Source organism: Rattus norvegicus, chromosome 2 (genome assembly GCF_021556685.1).
Source record: "Rattus norvegicus strain SHRSP/BbbUtx chromosome 2, alternate assembly SHRSP_T2T, whole genome shotgun sequence".
Taxonomy (NCBI): domain Eukaryota; kingdom Metazoa; phylum Chordata; class Mammalia; order Rodentia; family Muridae; genus Rattus; species Rattus norvegicus.
The window spans coordinates 102,169,323-102,189,511 of record NC_141535.1 but is presented as its reverse complement, the minus strand read 5'-3'; the positions used below and the strand labels follow the sequence as shown (position 1 = coordinate 102,189,511).

Sequence of the window (20,189 nt, the reverse complement as noted above, 5' to 3'; positions counted from 1 at the left end):
ATTGAAGACCAGTTTTAGGCCGTGGTGGCCTGATAGCACACATAGGATTATTTCTATCTTTCTGTACCTGTTGAGGCCCGTTTTTTGACCAATTATATGGTCAATTTTGGAGAAAGTACCATGAGGAGCTGAAAAGAAGGTACATCCTTTTGCTTTAGAATAGAATGTTCTATAAATATCTGTTAAGTCCATTTGGCTCATGACTTCTCTTAGTCTGTCTACATCTTTGTTTACTTTCTGTTTCCATGATCTGTCCATTGATGAGAGTGGGGTGTTGAAATCTCCTACTATTATTGTGTGAGGTGCAATGTGTGTTTTGAGCTTTAGTCAGGTTTCTTTTACGTATGTAGGTGCCCTTGTATTTGGGGCATAGATATTTAGGATTGAGAGTTCATCTTGGTGGATTTTTCCTTTGATGAATATGGAGTGTCCTTCTTTATCTTTTTTGACGACTTTAGTTGAAAATTGATTTTATTTGATATTAGAATGGCTACTCCAGCTTGCTTCTTCCAACCATTTGCTTGGAAAATTGTTTTCCAGCCTTTCACTCTGAGGTAGTGTCTGTCTTTGTGTCTGAGGTGTGTTTCCTGTAGGCAGCAGAACGCAGGGTCCTCGTTCTGTATCCAGTTTGTTAATCTATGTCTTTTTATTGGGGAGTTGAGGCCACTGATGTTGTGAGATATTAAGGAATAGTGATTATTGCTTCCTGTTATATTCATATTTGGATATGAGGTTATGTTTGTGTGTTTTCTTCTCTTTGTTTTGTTGCCAAGACGATTAGTTTCTTGCTTCTTCTAGGGTATAGCTTGCCTCCTTATGTTGGGCTTTACCATTTATTATCCTTTGTAGTGCTGGATTTGTAGAAAGATATTGTGTAAATTTGGTTTTGTCATGGAGTATCTTGGTTTCTCCATCTATGTTAATTGAGAGTTTTGCAGGATACATTACCTGGGCTGGCATTTGTGTTCTCTTAGGGTCTGTATGACATCTGTCCAGGATCTTCTGGCTTTCATAGTTTCTGGCAAAAAGTCTGGTGTGATTCTGATAGGTCTGCCTTTATATGTTACTTGACCTTTTTCCCTTACTGCTTTAAATATTCTTTCTTTATTTTGTGCGTTTGGTGTTTTGACTCTTATGTGACGGGAGGTGTTTCTTTTTTGGTCCAATCTATTTGGAGTTCTGTAGGCTTCTTGTATGCCTATGGGTATCTCTTTTTTTAGGTTAGGGAAGTTTTCTTCTATGGTTTTGTTGAAGATATTTACTGGTCTTTTGAGCTGGGAGTCTTCACTCTCTTCTATACCTATTATCCTTAGGTTTGATCTTCTCATTGAGTCCTGGATTTCCTGTATGTTTTGGACCAGTAGCTTTTTCCGCTTTACATTATTTTTGACAGTTGAGTCAATGATTTCTATGGAATCTTCTGCTCCTGAGATTCTCTCTTCCATCTCTTGTATTCTGTTGGTGAAGCTCATATCTACAGCTACTTGTCTCTTCTTTTGATTTTCTATATCCAGGGTTGTTTCCATGTGGTCTTTCTTGATTGCTTCTATTTCCATTTTTAAATCCTTCAACTGTTTGATTATGTTTTCCTGGAATTCTTTCAGGGATTTTTGTCACTCCTCTCTATGGGCTTCTACTTGTTTATTTATGTTTTCCTGGAATTCTTTCAGGGATTTTTGAGATTCCTCTCTGAAGGCTTCTACTTGTTCTGTAAGGGAGTTCTTCACATCTGTCTTCAAGTCCTCCAGCATCATGGTCAAATATGATTTTGAAACTAGATCTTTCTTTTCTGGTGTGTTTGGATATTCCGTGTTTGCTTTGGTGGGAAAATTGGGCTCTGATGATGCCATGTAGTCTTGGTTTCTGTTGCTTGGGTTCCTGTGCTTGCCTCTCGCCATCAGATTATCTCTAGTGTTACTTTGTTCTGCTATTTCTGACAGTGGCTAGACTGTCCTATAAGCCTGTGTGTCAGGAGTGCTGTAGACCTGTTTTCCTGTTTTCTTTCAGCCAGTTATGGGGACAGAGTGTTCTGCTTTCGGGCGTGTAGTTTTTTTCCTCTCTACAGGTCTTCAGCTGTTCCTGTGGGCCTTTGTCTTGAGTTCACCAGGCAGGTCACTTGCAGCAGAAAAGTTGCTCTTACCTGTGGTCCTGAGGCTCAAGTTCGCTCGAGTGGTGCTGCCTACGAGCTCTCTGAGGTGGCAGCAACCAGGAAGATCTGCGCCACCCTTTCAGGGAGCTTCCGTGCACCAGGGTTCCAGATGGCGTTTGGTATTTTCCTCTGGCGTCAGAGATGTGTGCAGAGTGCAGCCTCTTCTGGTTTCCCAGGCGTGTCTGCCTCTCTGAAGGTTTAGCTCTCCCTCCCACGGGATTTGTGTGCAGAGAACTGTTTATCCGGTAGGTCCCTTACGGTTCTGGTGGTGTTTCAGACGCAGTGGATATGCTGCTCCTGGGCCTTCCTCTACGGGGACCCAGAGGCCGTATACAGTTTCCTCTTGGGCCAGGGATGTGAGCAGGGGTGAGCAGTGTTGGTGGTCTCTTCTGCTCTGCAGCCTCAGGAGTGCCCACCTGACCAGGCGGTGAGGTCTCTCTCCCACGGGGTTTGGGAGCAGAGAGCTGCTGCGGGCAGGGATCCACCAGTTTGGGCACCTTTAAATTTTTATGTGCTTTTATAGCAAAAGGATCAGGACCAACAAAGACAAGACAGGTAGCCCAGGTGTTCAAGCCTCACAGACTGTCTCAACAGCTGTTTTCTCAAAAATCTGCATCCAGAACAACTTCAAATTGAGTAACTAAGATGGTCCTACCCCTCAGACTTTCCCAGCCAGGACTTCCAGTTAAGCCCTGTACTTTTCCATCACAAAGTGACTGGACAGCAAATGATTGAGCTAGCTCTTGCAGGACTTAGCTAGTGTCCCAATTTTCTTAGGGTCTGCAAAAGACGTCATTGCACCCAGGACAACAGGTGCAAGTTTAAGAGAATGATGCATTGACCCTTCAGAGGCAGAATGGGTAGTTTTTGGTCATTTAGTAGGTTATAGATGTTGTTGTTTAGCAGAGGTTGGTCCCAAATTGCTAAGGGGAGAAAATAAAGTGAAGGAGGCTAGATTCAGGGATCTTTTTCTTTTTCTCTATTCTTTTTTCTTTCTTGTGTTAGGGAGAAAAGAGGGAAAGGGAATAAAAAGAAAAAAAGGAAGTTATAGGAATGATAGGATAAAAGTGTACATTATTGAGTGTACTTTTAGACCAGAAAGCAACAGTAAACCAAATACTTTTACATTGGTATGGAATTTTGTATGTTGACAGAAATTTAAGTTTATTTTTGCTAAACCATACTGTGTATATGTGTTTCAACTCTTTAAGGTATTGTACCTATGTAACTTATTTTAAAATATATAATGTAATATAAAGTTTTTGTCTTTGAAAGCTACAATTAACAACTGTTTAGAATAACTGAGAAATGGGTGTTAGTAGTCAGCTAATCAAACTTGTGGCTTGTGATCATGTTATTTACTACTCAATTAATAACAAAAATAAGCTTTATTTAGTCTCTTGTAGATTTTTCAATGTTAGGCAAGTAATAAATAACTGATAAAAAGCAATGCTTGTTTATTCACATACACTACAGACAGATTGTCTTCAAAAACTTCAGAGTTCTATAGAATATAGTACTTAAGATGTTTTAATAATAAAAGGCTATTCATGACATCAAGACACCTCTGCTTCTGGTGGCACTCCCATACTATATCTAAGAAGATGATGAGTATTGAAGACTCTCCATATGGAGTTTACATCAAATGTGTCCAAACTAGCTAACTGGGCAAAAAAAATCTGCCCTTTTCTTGAGTTCTGACAGCATGCTCTCCATACTGTGGATAAGCAAGACACAAAGGAAGCTGACTGCCAAGCCTTGTCAAGCCAAGGTAAGGCAATCCTTCAATATTCCTGCTTCACAAAAAGTCTTTTAGGTATTCTGGACCCATAGACTAAAGATGGGTGCTCTAACATTACAGAGGAACTTTGGGTGACTTCCAGGCAGCCTGTGGTCTCTATCATTTCTAGAGTTTTGGAAAGTACTTGCTCTGCACGCTTTGTTTACTCAGGTAATATTTATCCCTTTATGGTCTCTGATAGTGTTGAAGACTAGATAGTAATAACCTCACATATAAGTTAGGTTGTTTATATTTAAAACAATGTATTAAGGTCAACAAGATATCTTGAGGTTGATAAAGGCAAAATATATAGAAAGTGATTTAGGTACAGAATATTGGATTCATCAAGATAGAATAGATAGTACTTCCTTTAAGATTGCCAAATACAAATGTACTAGACGTTGTTAATGTAATTCTTACCCAATAGTTTTCATAACTGTTCTTATTGTATACAGTTGAGTGATATTAAAGTAATAGTTTTTTTCTTGGACTAAAATGGGAAGATGTTGGGATATTTTTGTACACTGTGTAAAGTTATGTTTTTGTCCTTCCTTACCTGCCTGAGGAACCTTATTATTGGTTTAATAAAATGCTGAATGGCCAATAGATAGGCAGGAGATGATAGGCAGGGCATTAGGCAGAAATAGGGACTCAGAGAAAGAATCAGGCATGGAGAATTTGCCAGCCAGACACAGAACGAAACAGGGGTCAGTACTAAGGAGAGGTAATGAATCATGTTGTAGAACATAGATTAGTATAAGGGGGTTAAATTTTAAAAGCTAGTTGGGAACAAGCCTAAGTTAAGGGCAAGATTTCATAATTAATAAATGCCTATGTACTATTATTGGGAAGCTGGCAGGCCTAGAGAGTTTTGGAGGCCATACTCTTTCCCTCTCTGTTTCCTGACTATGGATGCAAATGTGACCAACTCCCTCCTGTTTCTGCCACCATTACTTCCTGGCTATGACATCTTGAACTCCCAAACTGTGAGAAGAAATAAATCCTTCTTTCCATAGTTGCTTCAATGCACAAGACGAATTTCTGTGCCCTCTTCCCTACAACAGAATAATTCAGATTAGCAACATGGGATATTGTTTAGGAGGTAATAGCATATGTAATGTAGATAAGAAATAGCTTGAAATAAGGTTCTACTCTGGGAGAAGATTATCTTTGTTTTTTTTTCTGAAATTCAAATCATATACTTTATTTCTTTAGTTCATAAAAACAAGTTGTGTACATACAAACCTGGAGGAGAAACTGAAGTAGAAGCCATGGATAAATGTTGCTTACTTGACCATTAAGAACAGCAAAAGTGTTGAATGGAGTTTTCCTGAGTCTACAATTCAAGACAAAAGAACAGAAATAAGCAGAAAGAAAATTACTTATTTTAGCTCACAGTTCAAGGTATCTTCATCATGGTAGGGAAGACATGACAGCAAGCAGGGAAGCATGATGGCAGAAGCAGGAGGCTGACTGCCTTTTAAATTCATGTTACTCTAAATACTTGCTCAGAACAATGATCAGCAACTCAAACCTCTACTATAAAGAAAAATGATCTGATGTTGGAGATAATCTTTAAGTACTAGAGTGTGGGTAGAGTACTTCTATAATGTAAGTAATCTCAATACATACAACACTAACAAATGGTGTGTTAGGTTGCTTTCTATTGCTATGATAAAGACCATGAGCAAAAGTAAGGTATAGAGGAAAAGATTTATTTCATCATGTAGTCTTCAGTCCATTGTGAAGGGACACCAAGACAGAAACTCAACATACAAACCTGGAGGAGAAACTGAACTAGAAGCCATGGATAAATGTTGCTTACTTGATTCTATCTATGGCTAACTCATATTGCTCTTTAATACACTTGTCTATCTGCCTAGGGGTTATAATACTCACATAGAGCTGGGTGGTCTTACATAAATCTTTCATCAAGAAAATGCCATCACTGAATAACCTATAGGCAAGTTTGATGGAGACATTTTCCCAGTTTAGGTTCTTTCTTCCAAAATAACCCCACCCTGTGTTAAGTTGACAAAACCTAAGCACAGTTGATCCCTTATTAGCTTGACACACAAACACATCACTATTATACCATACCATTTCCTTTATTTATATCTCAGATTTTATGCTAATGTCATAATATAAAACATCCTGCAACTTTAAAAGTAATACAGTCTTTAAAAAATCTAAACACTTTAGAAGTTCAAAGTCTCTTAGAAATATCCAAAGTCATAACTTGACTTTGTGTTCTTGTAAAAATTAAGACTAAGTTGCATACTTTCTATTTAAAATTGGATGAAGCTTCACAGAATAGCCACAATCAAATCAGAGTAAAAACACAGTGCAGTTGTGTAAATAACTTGGTGTACAATATCTGGGATTCACTTATTAATGATCTACTGAGCTTCCAAGGGCTGAACAGGTCTGCTTACTTCTGCTCTCAAGACATCTCTACTACACACTTGTCCTTAATGGTCATTACAAAATCCTGGCTCTGATATGCTGGAATCTCTATTGTAACTGAGGCTGCACTTCACAATGACTTTTTATGACATCTAGTAGTATCAAACCCCAGCTTTTCTCTTTGATATCTTAAGTTTTTAAGTTTTTCTCTTACCCAAACTAGTACTTTTACATGTAACCAATTTAGCTGATGGATTGAAATTCAGTTGTGGTGCTCTGGACCACAACTACTGTATCCTGATTCTGAGAAAATGTTTTTCCAATGATTTTACTTCAATATTACCAGTCTCTGCTTAATCACAGATGATCTCAAAGCCAATTATCCAGTAAAACAATGGCTTAATTTCAGTTATGCTGGTTGCTAGTTTGTCATGGCTGATTTTTCAGCCTCAGATGACCAGAAACCACAGATTCTTCTTAATAGAAATACATACAAGAGTGTTCCTGATAGAATCATCATAGAATTTGAAATGTCCCTCTGAAATTTAGCAAGCCTCCATCATCTGCATTGCACTCATCAGTCTTATCTTCCAAGCTCCCACAGAAGCCCAAGTTCTAAATACTTCCACAGTCCTTCCCCAAACAATAGGGTCTGGTCTCTCATAAGAACAACCCACTCCCTGGCACAAATTTTTGTCTTTGTTTGCATTCTATTGCTATGACAAAGACCATGATCAAACACAACATGTCGAGGAAAGAGTGTAAGTCTATTTACAGCTTATAGTTCATTATTAAGTGAACTATCCAGGCAGGAGCTGAAACAGAGGCCATGAAGGAGTGCTGCTTGCTTGCTTGCTCTTCATGGATAACTCATCTTGCTTTTTTATAAAACCCAGGATTAACTGTCTAGTGGTAACACCAACTGTAGATATAATATTTTTGTGTACTATTTAAAGGTTATCCTGTTTTATTCAAATGCTGATTTCTCTGTCCTCATATCTTGCTTCAATCCAGATATGGTATTGTAATGCTTATATCAAGACTCTCCTGTCAATTTTGTGTAACCAAGTCTAACCATTTGTTCTCTGCCTTGCCAATAAATGCTGAACACCCCATGGCCATGGCTGGCAGAAGTGAGAATAGGTCAGAAGCTTCTGTTAGTCAGGAGAGGAGAGCAGAGCAAGAGTGAGAGTGAGAATGAAAGAGAGAGAAAGAGGGAGAGAGAGAGAGAGAGATGGGAATATTATCTGGGAGAAAGTCTGACTAACTTGAAGGTTTAGGATAGACTAATAATTGCTCAGTATTTGGCCTAAGTTAATTTTAATAAATCTTAATCTCTCTGTGTGGTTATTGGGGAACTAGCAAGCATGAAGAACTGCAGCTGCTGGATTAATTCAGTTTCATTTATATTAAAAATCAGTAATTTTATACAACCTACAGTGGCTGGGCCCTTTCATGTTAATCATTAATCCAGAAAATTCTCCATAGGATTGATATAGGGCAGTCACATATGTTCTTTCCTTTGAGGTGACTGTATGACTGTAACTTGTATGTAATAGATAAAAAAAAATACTAACCAACACAAATGGCAAAACAAAATTTCTTCTAAGAGAATTGACTATACTCTGTTACTGGAGCAAGAGGCATCAATTACTTCTTCCTGATGTCTTCTTTTTGTCCTCTTATCTCTTCTTACCAACTATTTGTTTTATTTCATAGATGGAAATAAAATTATGAGATCTTTCAAAAACTAATTGGCTAAATTTTGCCAATAAGTTTTAATAGGATAATAGAGATAATGTATATGGAATGAAAGTAGGAACATAGGGAGACATCCAGGCCCTGCAGCTCTAAGGCAGCTGGAAGAGAGATGCCCAAGTGATCAGTGCCACTATGATTAGTGAATATGTGTTGGAGGCAACAGAGAAATGGAAGATAAAGTGAAGCTGAGTAGGTTCATTCCCTATGACGAGTGGTGAGGAGCAAGAGGATATGAAGAACCTGCCAAACAACTTGGGGCCATGGTGATGTCTGGGCTTGGGCTGCTGCCAAGTTCCATGTCTAGGTCCATGAACCTACTGAAGCTTATGTCTCTGTTGATGTGTGTGAGCTGAGTTACCACCAGGGACCATGCAGATGTCAAGTGGTCTGGTCTGCCACCTGAGATGCTATTGATGTCTGAGGTCCATGCTGCCACCAGGGGCCACACTAATATGTGTGGTCTGTGCTGCCACCTGATGTCATGGAGACATATGGGTCCATGCTGCTGTCAGGGGCCATGTGTGGATCCATGGTCCAATCTCAACCAGGATCTGTGTTGATGTCTGAGACCCATGTTACTTACAAAGGCCATGGGAATCTACCTCGTCTGGGCTGCTACCTAAGGCCATGATGACATCTAAGCACTGTGCTAAGCTGGCCCCTATCCCTTGCCTAGGCAGCATGGGAGACCTGGTGGTGGTCGTGTGGTCACAGGAGAGCTGGCCCCATGAAGTGAGTCTGGGAGAGATGGCCCTATGAAATGAGTGTGGGAGGGCTGGCCCTACTCCTTATTGTCTACGGCACTTGTGAAAGCAGGCTGTACCTTGCTTGGGCAGAACAGTAGAGCTGGTCCTGGAGGGATGTGCAAGAATGAACCAGCCCCTAGGAATGAGCATGGGAAAGCTGGCCTTGCTACTTATCTGCCATATTGGGGTATGGATGTCCTAGATCCAGGGCTCTAAATTGGCTCACCACAGCATCCACTCCATTTCTGAACTGCTAGAGTGTATAAAGGGGTTGGTACTGCTGATTCAAAGCTACAGGATTGCCATGACACAGTACAGCAATGGGATAACAATGGGAACTCTAAGAGGAGTTCCAAGGAGAATCCAGTATTGATATTGTAGTAGAAACCAGAGGCCTCAAAACAGACCAATGACTTATTGCAATGAGCATTTGCAAGTAAAGATGTGTGGACAAAAGGTGTACCGTGTGACATACCATGACACAGTACAGGTTCTACAGGAGGATGTATATTTGCTTGTTTGTTTTCTTTGTGGCTGCCTTGTCTGACCTCAGTGGGAGAGGAAGCACCTAACCTTGCAGAAACTTGAAGTGCCAAGGTGTGGGAGATTACCCAAGGGGATACCCACCCACTCAGGGAAGAGTATAGGGGAAGGATTGAGGAGGTGACCCGGAAGGAGGCAGCAAGTGGGATATAAAGTGAATAAGAAATATTAAAACAAAATGAAATATGAGGAGGAGGAAGATGATGATGAAGAGGAGGTGATGATGGAGAAGAAGGAGGAGGGGGAAGAGGAAGTAGAAAATGAAAGGAAGGCATTTCTAACATGTTCCTCAATGCTGATGTTGCAGGTGGTGGGAGCTATCTGTAAGTAACTCAAAAATCACTCTGGCCATGGTGGAGGCAGGTATACAATCACTAATGGGGCTGTGGAAAGTATTCCTATGTTCTTTTTGTCTTTGTTCTATAAAACTTCCTTTGTTAAATTGATGGAGCTCTTTGTTATTTTCCCCAGATAATGACGAAAATTGCAAAGATGATTTTGGTTCTGAGCTTATGAGTTAAGACAATGACAGAAACAAATATTATAAATCCAGAGCTGGGGGAAGGCTATGAGGTGCTACATGGGATTACATATTGGTAACTTGTTGATTTTCTCATATAACAAAGGCCCTTAAGATTCAAATCTAAATTTATATTGGAAAAAACCAACATGGGCCTAACTCTATTTGAAAATCATTCTATGGTCTCTTATTTTGCAAAACCTCATATAGATTCATTCTAGTTCTTCCCTTGAGTCTTTATCCCTACTTCTCTTCCATTCTTTCTACCTGTTCTATAAAAATAGTTAAAATGAAGGAGGCCTGAAACGTTGGGACCCAAATCTTGATATTTACACATTTCAAAGTTTCACATTGTCTACAGAGGTCACAAAGAACATGAAAGTCGGACATGTGGCAGATTTGTTTCTATAACAGGTCAAAAAGAATGATGGAAATTCAGCTAACATAGGTAATTTTAGTGAATTGAGTCTCAGCATAGAGGCTGGGTTATTGTGTGACTTCTTTAGGAACAAAGTGCGGAATGTCAGAATCTGATTTTAAGGCTGTTAAAGATGGTGTTCTCTGAAGCCAAATGCAAATTCTTACCTGAACCCAAATGTAAATTCTTCCTGCTTCTTTTCTAATCCAAATTCAATAAAAACATTTTAGAGGTAGGAAAGGAGGATGTAAAGGATAAAGAAAAAATGTGGCTAATAACGTTATTTTTTAAGCATGAAGCTTATAATTAGACTGTCCTATTTAACTAAGAATAATGATGCTTCTGTAGGGCGACCTTCTGTTTTGTTGAAATCTGTATCTTTTTATTCCACTGTAAAGATGTTACAATGTCTTATTTGACATTTCCTTCATATACTCAAACCACTCATACTTTGAAAAAATTAGCACTGTGAAAATGTTTGTCATTTTATTGGAAGAGAATTATTCTGTGTACAATAAAAGGTTTCATAATGTAGAAGTCTTGAACTGAAACAATTGCTTGTGTACTTCCACACAGAGAGTCCTAGCCAGGAAAGTGAGGCTGGGCACTGTGCACAGCAATGTTTGACGAAGAGGAGTAGCTCGCAGATGTCATGCACAGAGGAACTCACCAATGGGATGGGCAATAGGTGCTCACACATAGCACACCTGGAACAGGTCTTGGTTGTACCACCTTGTTAGCCTAGTAACTCTCCTATGAACAGGATTTCCATGCAAAACCACACAGGCATATAGGTAAAGGTAAAAATCAAAATTTAACTCAAAGTCGTATTTTCTATGTCTCAATGTGTTTATTATAGCAGAGATCAGAGATCCCTTTTCTCAAGAAAGCTAGGAAGCTTGAATATTTGATTCATACCATTGGCAAAGCATTAAAACACCTTTTAACATGATTTGATAATTTTACATACAATGTATTTTATTTATATAACTTCCTAATCACACTTTTGCTATTTTATAAACTTTATCACAAAAATTTCAAATAACAAAATCACACGTGAAAATGAATCAGATCCAAAGTCTAGACATCTCAAAGAACTCCTGCACAGTTTGGAGATTCTACAGCTATGGCGCTTCGTACTGGGCTTTACCCTTTCACTCTCGAATGTAGACTACATATTTCTCCACCATGAAAACCAATTAATTAAAACTAGAAAATCCATTGGTGTTATATGCTCTTTTATAACCCTAGTCTATTACCTGTGTTCTGTTCTTCCTCATCCCAGTATTTAGCCTTTCCTGTTCTCTTTTCTGCATGTTTGATTGCTGTGTTAAATGACTAAATACTAAGCCTTATTATTAAGACGAGAAAGTTCCACAGGCCTCTGTCTGCTGTATAAAAGGAGAGAACTGCAGTTTTATGAGGTAACTTGGTCGGTATCTAGCTACTAGAGACTAGCAACACTTACCTGAAAAGTAATGATGGCCTTAGTTTAGCACTAAATGATTTAGCCCAGAATGGCTTAAAAACACAGACTGGTCATCTGGCCACGACACTAATATAGGAATTTTGTTTAGCTCATGGACGCAAGGAACATAGCCAGCAGGGCTGGTAGAGGTCATGCCATGAAGCAGAGCCTGAGGTGAAAGAGCACTGCTTACCTGCGAAGAGCCAGGCACTCCGTCATTTTAATAGCACACTAATTCCAAAAAGTTTTAGCACTCACGGCCTTGAAGCTTAATTACTCTCATTTATCTTGCTAATAAATGATGCTAGAGCTTACAAAAGCCAGTGATTTGCAAGTGGTAAGTCAGTAAGTGAATGTGGGTGCATAGTAATATGGGAACAACCTCGGCACCTGGTGCCAAAAGTGAACCCAGGGTACCAAACTAACAAATCACAGTGCCTGCCATGCAGTGGCGACTCTCTCACAGTCTCTCCCAAGAACTGGCTGAGAACACATTTTTTGGCACATGTAACTTTGGTACCTAAATATTAACAACCATAGAGACTAATAAAAACGAAAAATAATTCTGAGATTGAGATCTGGGAAGGGCAGGTTTGGCTTTAGCCATGTTGAAATCCCTGAAGGATAGTAGAAATGAATATACAGCATTGATGAGAATTTCTACATAATGGCGATCCTAAACTCCAATATCAGACTGAGTGTGGGAGCTCATTAGGGCTCATGCGGATTAATGACTTGCCAAGGTTGAAGGAAAAGTTCGAAGGATAAGGTAGCTTTGCACTGCTTGGGTTCAGCTCTGGATGCTATGTGGGAACCCTGTTTGGTAAATTAATGAGTGCCTGCTCTTTCTTAAACTACTGGTTACTAGAAAAGGAGTTAAAATCTTAGCTGTTTGAAACTAACCCACACTACAGACCTCTTTTACAGAGATATCTAGATTTTACTCTTAATCATGACTCTATTTCCAGGCTCTGGGGGAAAGACACACAGTTACATATGGTGAGCATTAGTTTGAAGTGGCCTGTTTGCTTTTGCTAAGTCCTCTCATTAAATTTCCTGGATGGCTTCCTATCCAGCTTAATCTGCTAAATCTGAAGTTTGCTCAGGTGTTTAATGTGAAGAATTTTAAAAGCAGGCAAATAGCCCCCAGTGCTAGAACAAAACACAAGAACCAGCTAGGAACCTTGTGTGTTCTAGGTGAGGTTAGAGAGCTGATGAGCAGAGGGTGAACTGCGATAAGCATGATAAAGAAGAAATAAAAGAAAAAAAATCCAAAACAAGTAGGGCTGTTCCCAAAAGTCCCACAGAAAACAGGGAGGGCTGCCCTGAGCCCTGAAAGCACAATGTCAGTGCAGTGCTGGGAAAGTGTGGTGATGAAAACACTGAACAGTTCTGCCACACTTTGCTCTGTGAAAAGCCTGCCCTTGGACTAAGAACACATTGTATCCTGTGTTCCCACTAAACAGAAACTCTCACTACTACAACCTTGAATTTGATTCGGAGGACTAGGAATGTGATGTCATTTGTCCAGGACACAGATAGTAAATGGGAGAAGCCAGATTAGTAATGGGAAACGAGAGGTACAGTATGCAGTTATTCACTCTAGGAAGTGATCCTCTGAGGAGGAACTGCTATCAGAGAAACTCTTTCCTGAAGTTAATTGCAAGCAAGAGACTTTCCCCTAACTCTGACAATTCAGTTGTCTAGTGTTTCTTTCCCTTTTTTCAATAATTTTATTTTTCTTGGATATTTTATGTATTTACATTTCAAATCATATCCCCTTTCCTCCTGCTTCCCTTTCCCTGCCCCCTGCCCCTGCTTCTATGAGGATGCTCCCACTTCCACCCACCCACTCCAACCACAATGCCCTGGCATTACCCTACGTTGGGGAAACAAGCCTTCACGGACCAAGGGCTTTTCCTCCTATTGATGCTGGACAATGCCATCCTCTGGTACACATGTGGCTGGAGCCATGGATCCCTCCATGTGTACTCACTGGTTGGTCGTTTAGTCCCTGGGAGCTCTGGTGGTGTTTGGTTGGTTGATATTGTTGTACTTCCTATGGTGTTGCAAACCCCTTTGGCCCCTTCAGTTTTTTCTCTAGCTCTTCCATTGGGGTCCCCTTGTTTAGTCCAATGGTTAGCTGCAACCATACTCATCTGTATCAGTAGGGCTCTGGCAGAGTCTCTCAGGAGGCACCCATATCTGGCTCATGTTAGCAAGCACTTCTTGGCATCAGCAATAGTGACTGGGTTTGGGGGCTGCATATGAGATGGATCCCCATGTGCAGCAGTCTCTGGATGACCTTTCCTTCAGTCCCTGATCCACCCTTTTTTATTTTTCCGGAGCTGAGGACTGAATCCAGGGCCTTGCACTTGCTAGGTAAGCGCTCTACCACTGAGCTAAATCCCCAACCCCTCCACTCTTTATCCCTGTATTTCCTCTGGTGAGTATTTTGTTCTCCCTTCTAAGAAGGAATAAAGCATCCACATTTTGGTATTCCTTCTTCTTGGGTTTCATTGATTTGTGAATTTTTTCCTTAGGTATTCAAAGCCTTAAGACACCAAGACAGAGCTCATGGTCACATAGAGGAATCTTTTGATAGATTCCATTTGCGCAGAGTTCACTGTCAGTCTCTGAATAAATCACCCGGAGGCTGTAAAAAATAAAATCCTAACTAAAAGGATACCTCCAATAATATCATACTGAACACTCATTGTGAAAAAGCAACACACTTGGTGGTTAACGTAATTCATTCCATGTACTCTACATAATGCTGTGATGTGGATATAACAAGACTTTATAGGTCAGGAAATAAAACCTGGATAAGTTAAAACAGCTTGGTTGGACATCCACAGTAAATGACAGTACTGGATTTATACAGGCAGTGTATGGAACAAGCATGGCACTGCTGTGACTGAACAGTTATTGAAAGAAAAATGTGACTCCAGAACAGGAAAAATGTAAGAAGTTATGATGTTGAATAAACCTTGAGAAACCCTCTAGATACCAGAGACATCAGTATCCCACACAACTTCTTCTCAGTATATATGGAGTATGAACTCCATAATCCTCCACAAATACCAAAGTAGAGACTACTTAAATCCTTCATACAACATTGTATCTACATAGAACTTGTACACAGCCTCATGTATCATTTCAGTCATATTTATAGTGCTTCTGTAAGGGTCTGTGATTCACTGAAGAATAATACCCCTGACTCACATAGTAAGCAAAGCAAAGAGGATTTATTGTTCAGAGATATAGCATGCAGGGTCCCACCGTACATTAGGATGGAGGACAGATGTAAGTTTTGCAGGCACAATTTAAAGTCTAATAGGGAAGAAGCAGGTGACTTTTACCTTTCTTTCCCTGGATTGATTGGCTTTATCTTCAGGGTACCTTCAGGATTGGTCAAGGTTCTGGGGAGTTCAGTCTTTTCAGAACTGTTGCTGATTAACTATTACTGTCTCAGGCCAGGTGGGGTGGAAGCTCCTGGCAGCTCCTGATTGGCTTCTCATAGGGGTGGGTTTTCCCCCGCTGAAATCGACTTCTTTTGGACTTTTCTAGTTCTGGGAAACAGAAACTTAGGTCTAGTATCCGAAACTGCCAGTTTACAATCTGTCATGGAGTCAACCTGGCTCTGGCTAACGAGTCCTCTCACTTAGACACCCAATGCAATTTAAATACTATGTAAACAGTAGCATTGTTTAGGGAATAATGAAAAAATATACTCATTTATTCCATGTAGGATGTGAATATTTTCTATCCACAGTTGGTTGAATTCATATCAGCTCTAGAATGCCTGAGTATTTGGTTCTGTCTGGTCTCCTGGCCAAACAGAGCTGCTTTTCTTGATTATGGTCATATGCCCAAAATTTCAGTGTAGTGAATGATGTTGAAACATGCCAGACATTCTTCCTTTCTGGTGAGAATCATTTCAAATAAAATTTATCATAGGATATTCTCTGTAGAGCAAGAACAAAAAGGGAGAAAGGGATGACTACTCCAAGCAGTCTGTCATATGTACAGTAACTTGTTTGATTCATTCCAAATAAAAATAATAAAACATTTAGAGTCTATCAGACTAGAAAGATTGAATTATTTCTGTTCTTGCAGTAGTAAATAATGTACAAAAATTTTTTTATATAGAAAAAATCTATCAAAGAGCATGCAACTTAAAATATAGGGGGAATAGTTGTGTACTAGACATTTAGTACAAAAATTATAAATTTATGAAAAATATATGCAATAACGGCATACAATATAATGGTTTGACTTTGCTTTTATAGGTATGAATTTTACATTATCTGACAGGTTTTAAGCAGTCATATTTCTTAAATTTTCTTTCTCCAGTATTGTTTTGGCTACTAAAAATGACAAAAATGTTTATGTGTCTTCATATATTATATATACATGTACAAGTGCATACACATATAAAATAAATCAAGTATTTCTACGACAAATCCCAGTTGATGTTTAACTTTTTTTAAATACGTTACTCGGTTGGACTTTTTCCTCTTAGGTTGAGAGTTTTTAAGTCTATAAGGTATATTTTTCTTACTTATTTTGATATTGCCATTATCCAGCTTTGATATAAAGGATATAGTTTATAAAGTTTGTCCCACCGTTTTACTTTTTTGTAGATTTTAAGTAGTCTTGGAGATCCCTCTTTCTTTATTTAAAGATTTGGTAAGTTTACCTGTTAGATGTTGTAGGGCTAGAGTCCTGGTCCTCCTCATTGGACTTCTTTGTTTGTTTTCATTATATGTCTTTATTGCTTCTTGAAATAGTTGCAATACTTGGCATTTTTATTTTTAAAATAAAAATAATATTCCATATTATTGATTTACCTCTTTTGTTTAAACTATTTATTCCATTTTCTAGGAATAAATTTTTTCTAGAAGTTCAGAAGAGGGATCCTACTTTTATTCCTGGTTGTAATCATTTGAAATAGCTTTCTTTTATTCTATAGTTTAACTAAAGATTTCTCAATTTATCCAATGTTTTCAAAAAACCAATCTTTGGTTTTATTATTCACTTAAAATTTTGCATAGCTTATTTGCTTATTTGTTTGTTTATGCTATATTCATGTACTTTCATCTCTATAAGATCCACTCTTCTTTCTTTTATTGCTGTTTGTAAAATTCTATTCTTGATCATGTATAGTCACTGAATTCATTGTTCAGTTTTCTCGGTGGTCAGCTAGTAATTAAACAGATTTCCTTCAAAGTTCAGAAAAGTAAAAAAGCCTCCCTTTCCAGGCTCTTCTGTTTTTACTGGGGTGCACCTTTGATTCCTCATAAATTACAGCCCTTCTTTAGCCCTTATTGTCTTCCTGCATGAAAATCAAGCTGAATCAGTCCCTTCTGACCACACACACAGCCTTGGACATTGTTTGTTCTTCTTGAATTCCAAGAATATAACAAAGCCTCTCAAAGATGGTTGTACAAAACCATCTTGCTCTTCGCCCTTTCCTTCCTATGTCTAGTGTGTGTGTGTGTGTGTGTGTGTGTGTGTGTGTGTGTGTGTGTCTGTGTGTGTGTGTTCCACATGTTAATTTGCTGCTTTTGGCAGCTACAACTGAAACATTCACATGTAAATATTTTCAACAATACACTCACCTTAGCTTCTAACCCTCCTTAGACACTACTCATTGTTTCTGTGGAATGCCTGGAGTTCTGTGGTGGAGCTCTGAGCCACCCTGGTTAAAACAAATGATAATGATTCTTAGCTAACACAGCCTTCTGCTTTCCCCAATCATGCAGGATTACTGAAAATTTCAAGTCTACCATTAAGGCAAGGGCTTTGAGAGTGGGTTTAGGATGAGTTAAGGTATCATGAATCTTAACTCATTATTCTCATCAACAAATAGGACTTTTTCTTGAATTGAGTAATTTCTGCATTGTTATAAGCTTTTGACTAGTGTTTAAGTTCTAACAAAAGTTTATTTCTTCATATTTTGTTAATATCTTATTGCTTTTGTAAATTAGAAGAGCTTTGGAGCAACTATATCATCTGATTTCATTACCATAGCTTCTTTTGTACCTAGTTGTATATATTTATATCAATATAATATTCCTTTACCTAAGTAAAGCCAAGTCACACAGGACAGTTGAAAATTGTGGATGGTATTCTTTGAGGAACAATGCACAATCATAGGATGGAATTCAGTTTTGAGGTCAGGGGATTAAAGAAGAGATTTAAATGTCCTCACAGAAAAATTAAACTCGATCAAAAGAGATAGGAGATAGTATGGAGATCCTGAAAATCTATTCCAGGCCAGAGGAAACAAAGTATAAAATATCAGAAAAGCTGACATAGTATTTGGAGAAAAATACCTGCTTCGGTTTAATTTTGGAGTATACTATTAGGCATGTGACTGAAGAGGAGTGGGCCTACTAGTACTAGACAGTAATCTCAGCTACTCAGGAGGTTTAAGCAGGAGCATCACAAGTTCAAGGCCAGTCTGAGGGAACTTAACTAGACCTTTACATAAAATATATTTTAAAACAGACCTACAAGCAACTTAGCAGTGCAAGGCTTGCCTAGTATGTATGGTGTCCGAGGATCAATTGCCAGCTACACACAAAGAGGTAGAATGAAAAACAGAGAAAGTATAGTAAGGCCTCAAATGTTCAGATTAAGGATTTTAATACCAAATTTTATTACCTGAATACTAAAAAATAGTATGTCTTTCACCCTGAATTGTTACTTTGTCCTCAGGTAAGAACCTCACAGATTATTTTATAAATAGCATTGTGTATTGTCCCGCTATTACTTTTGTTGCCATCTGCAAGCCATACCTTATGCAATATTCCATGTGCTTAAATAACTTGGTTGTGAACCTAAATACAATTCTGGTATGTATGGGGAGATGGCATTTTGGATGCTCGTCCATCACTTCCCAGAATAACTTTTGAATGGGGCATCCTTAGTCAAGTCAAAATAGACTACCACTAGCAAAAACAACAGTGTGTGTGTGTGTGTGTGTGTGTGTGTGTGTGTGTGTGAGTGTGAATTAGAGGAAGCAACAGAGATAATTACTCAGAGCCAAAAGGAAACACAACATTCTGAGGTTTAATTTTTGGAACTGGTGAGGCTTCATAATAGCTGTTCACTTCTAATCATCCTCAAATAATGAATGAATAGAACAGTCAAAGCTATTAGAATAATTTACTATTCATCAAGAATAATAAATGAGGGGAATAGGTTGTTTTTCAAAATTATCTAAAAATAGCAAAAAGGAGAAAGAAAAGCACTGCTGGTGTTCTCTGGTCTAGAATGGACTTGTGCAGTGGTGTTGGTATCACTGGGGCACTGGGGGCCACAGAGATAACGTGGAGCCAAGTGTGTGTGCATTCAGTTCCTCTGGATTGGCTTGACACCAAAGTCAGTTGAAACAATGAGAGTCCTTTTGAAGTCTCCATCTCTAAAAAGCAAAGACTTTCCTGCTTTACTAATGCAGTGCCCTCTATCTGTTGTTCTTTCCTCTCATTAATTATGAACACTTCTGACAGGAAGCTCACAAATCCCAAACACAGCACACAGAGGTAGATGCTTTCAGCCACTTCTGGATACTCAGGGCTGTTCATTCATAAGTAGTAATGTCATCACTATCAGCCCTTGCATCCCTAGTTCTCTACACAATGCAAATGAGACTCAGTCATCTTTGTCCTTCTTATACTCTCCTGGCAAGTAAGAAGCTTAGATGAACATTGGGACACAGTATCATAAATGAGAAAAGGGAAGTAGGAAGCTTGAGTAGCTTCCTGTCAGTACTGCAGGCACTGAATTGCTGTTAGCCTTACCTTTTGGTTATTAGTGGTACACTGAACCTTGATCTGAAGTATCAGCAATGAGAAGTTACACAGTTTCCAATGAAGTGGCTCAAGCAACCCAGAACCTGCATCCATCCCACTCTTGTAACTTCAATAGATTGGTAGTGTCAGATTCCATCAACATTGATAAGAAGATTTCTATCATGCATTCATGTTTCTCTATCGTGCAATCTTAAAAGCTGGGCTACCCAGTGTTAGATAAATACATAAATACATACCATACACAAACAATACACATTCACATACACTTCTTTTACTAATAGACTTCTCTACACAATGCAAAATACTTCTGTATATGTAATTTGCAAGGAACAGATCTTCTCTAGATCTCTCTGGCAACATCTAAGACCAGAGTAGCATGGATTTATTGAGGACGGTATATTGAGAGCTCAAGGTTATCTTCAAATGTCTTATTTCTGACATAGAGTTGCAGTATGCTTGTATTAGCTTGACATATCAATTTGTTAGAATTTTCTTTCTTTTTAAAAAGAGATAGAATCTCACTATGTCATCCAGGCTGGCATTGAATTAGTGACTCTCCTTTCTCTCTCTCCCAT

At 38.8% G+C, this 20,189-nt stretch overlaps 1 long non-coding RNA gene across 13 annotated transcripts in view; it reads left to right on the top strand.

The window, feature by feature from the left end:
- The first annotated feature begins 2,005 nt into the window (after positions 1–2,005).
- The window catches only part of LOC147996184 (uncharacterized), a 99,137-nt gene continuing 80,953 nt past the window's right edge, over positions 2,006–20,189 (top strand). For 3 of the 13 annotated variants that reach the window (XR_015671373.1, XR_015671362.1, XR_015671364.1), the window contains exons 1-2: positions 2,036–2,394; positions 3,845–3,920. This is a non-coding gene — a long non-coding RNA (uncharacterized LOC147996184). Of the gene's footprint in view, positions 2,395–3,629; positions 3,921–20,189 lie in introns of all 13 variants that reach the window. The other 10 variants (XR_015671357.1, XR_015671356.1, XR_015671367.1 and 7 more) reach the window with 10 other exon arrangements.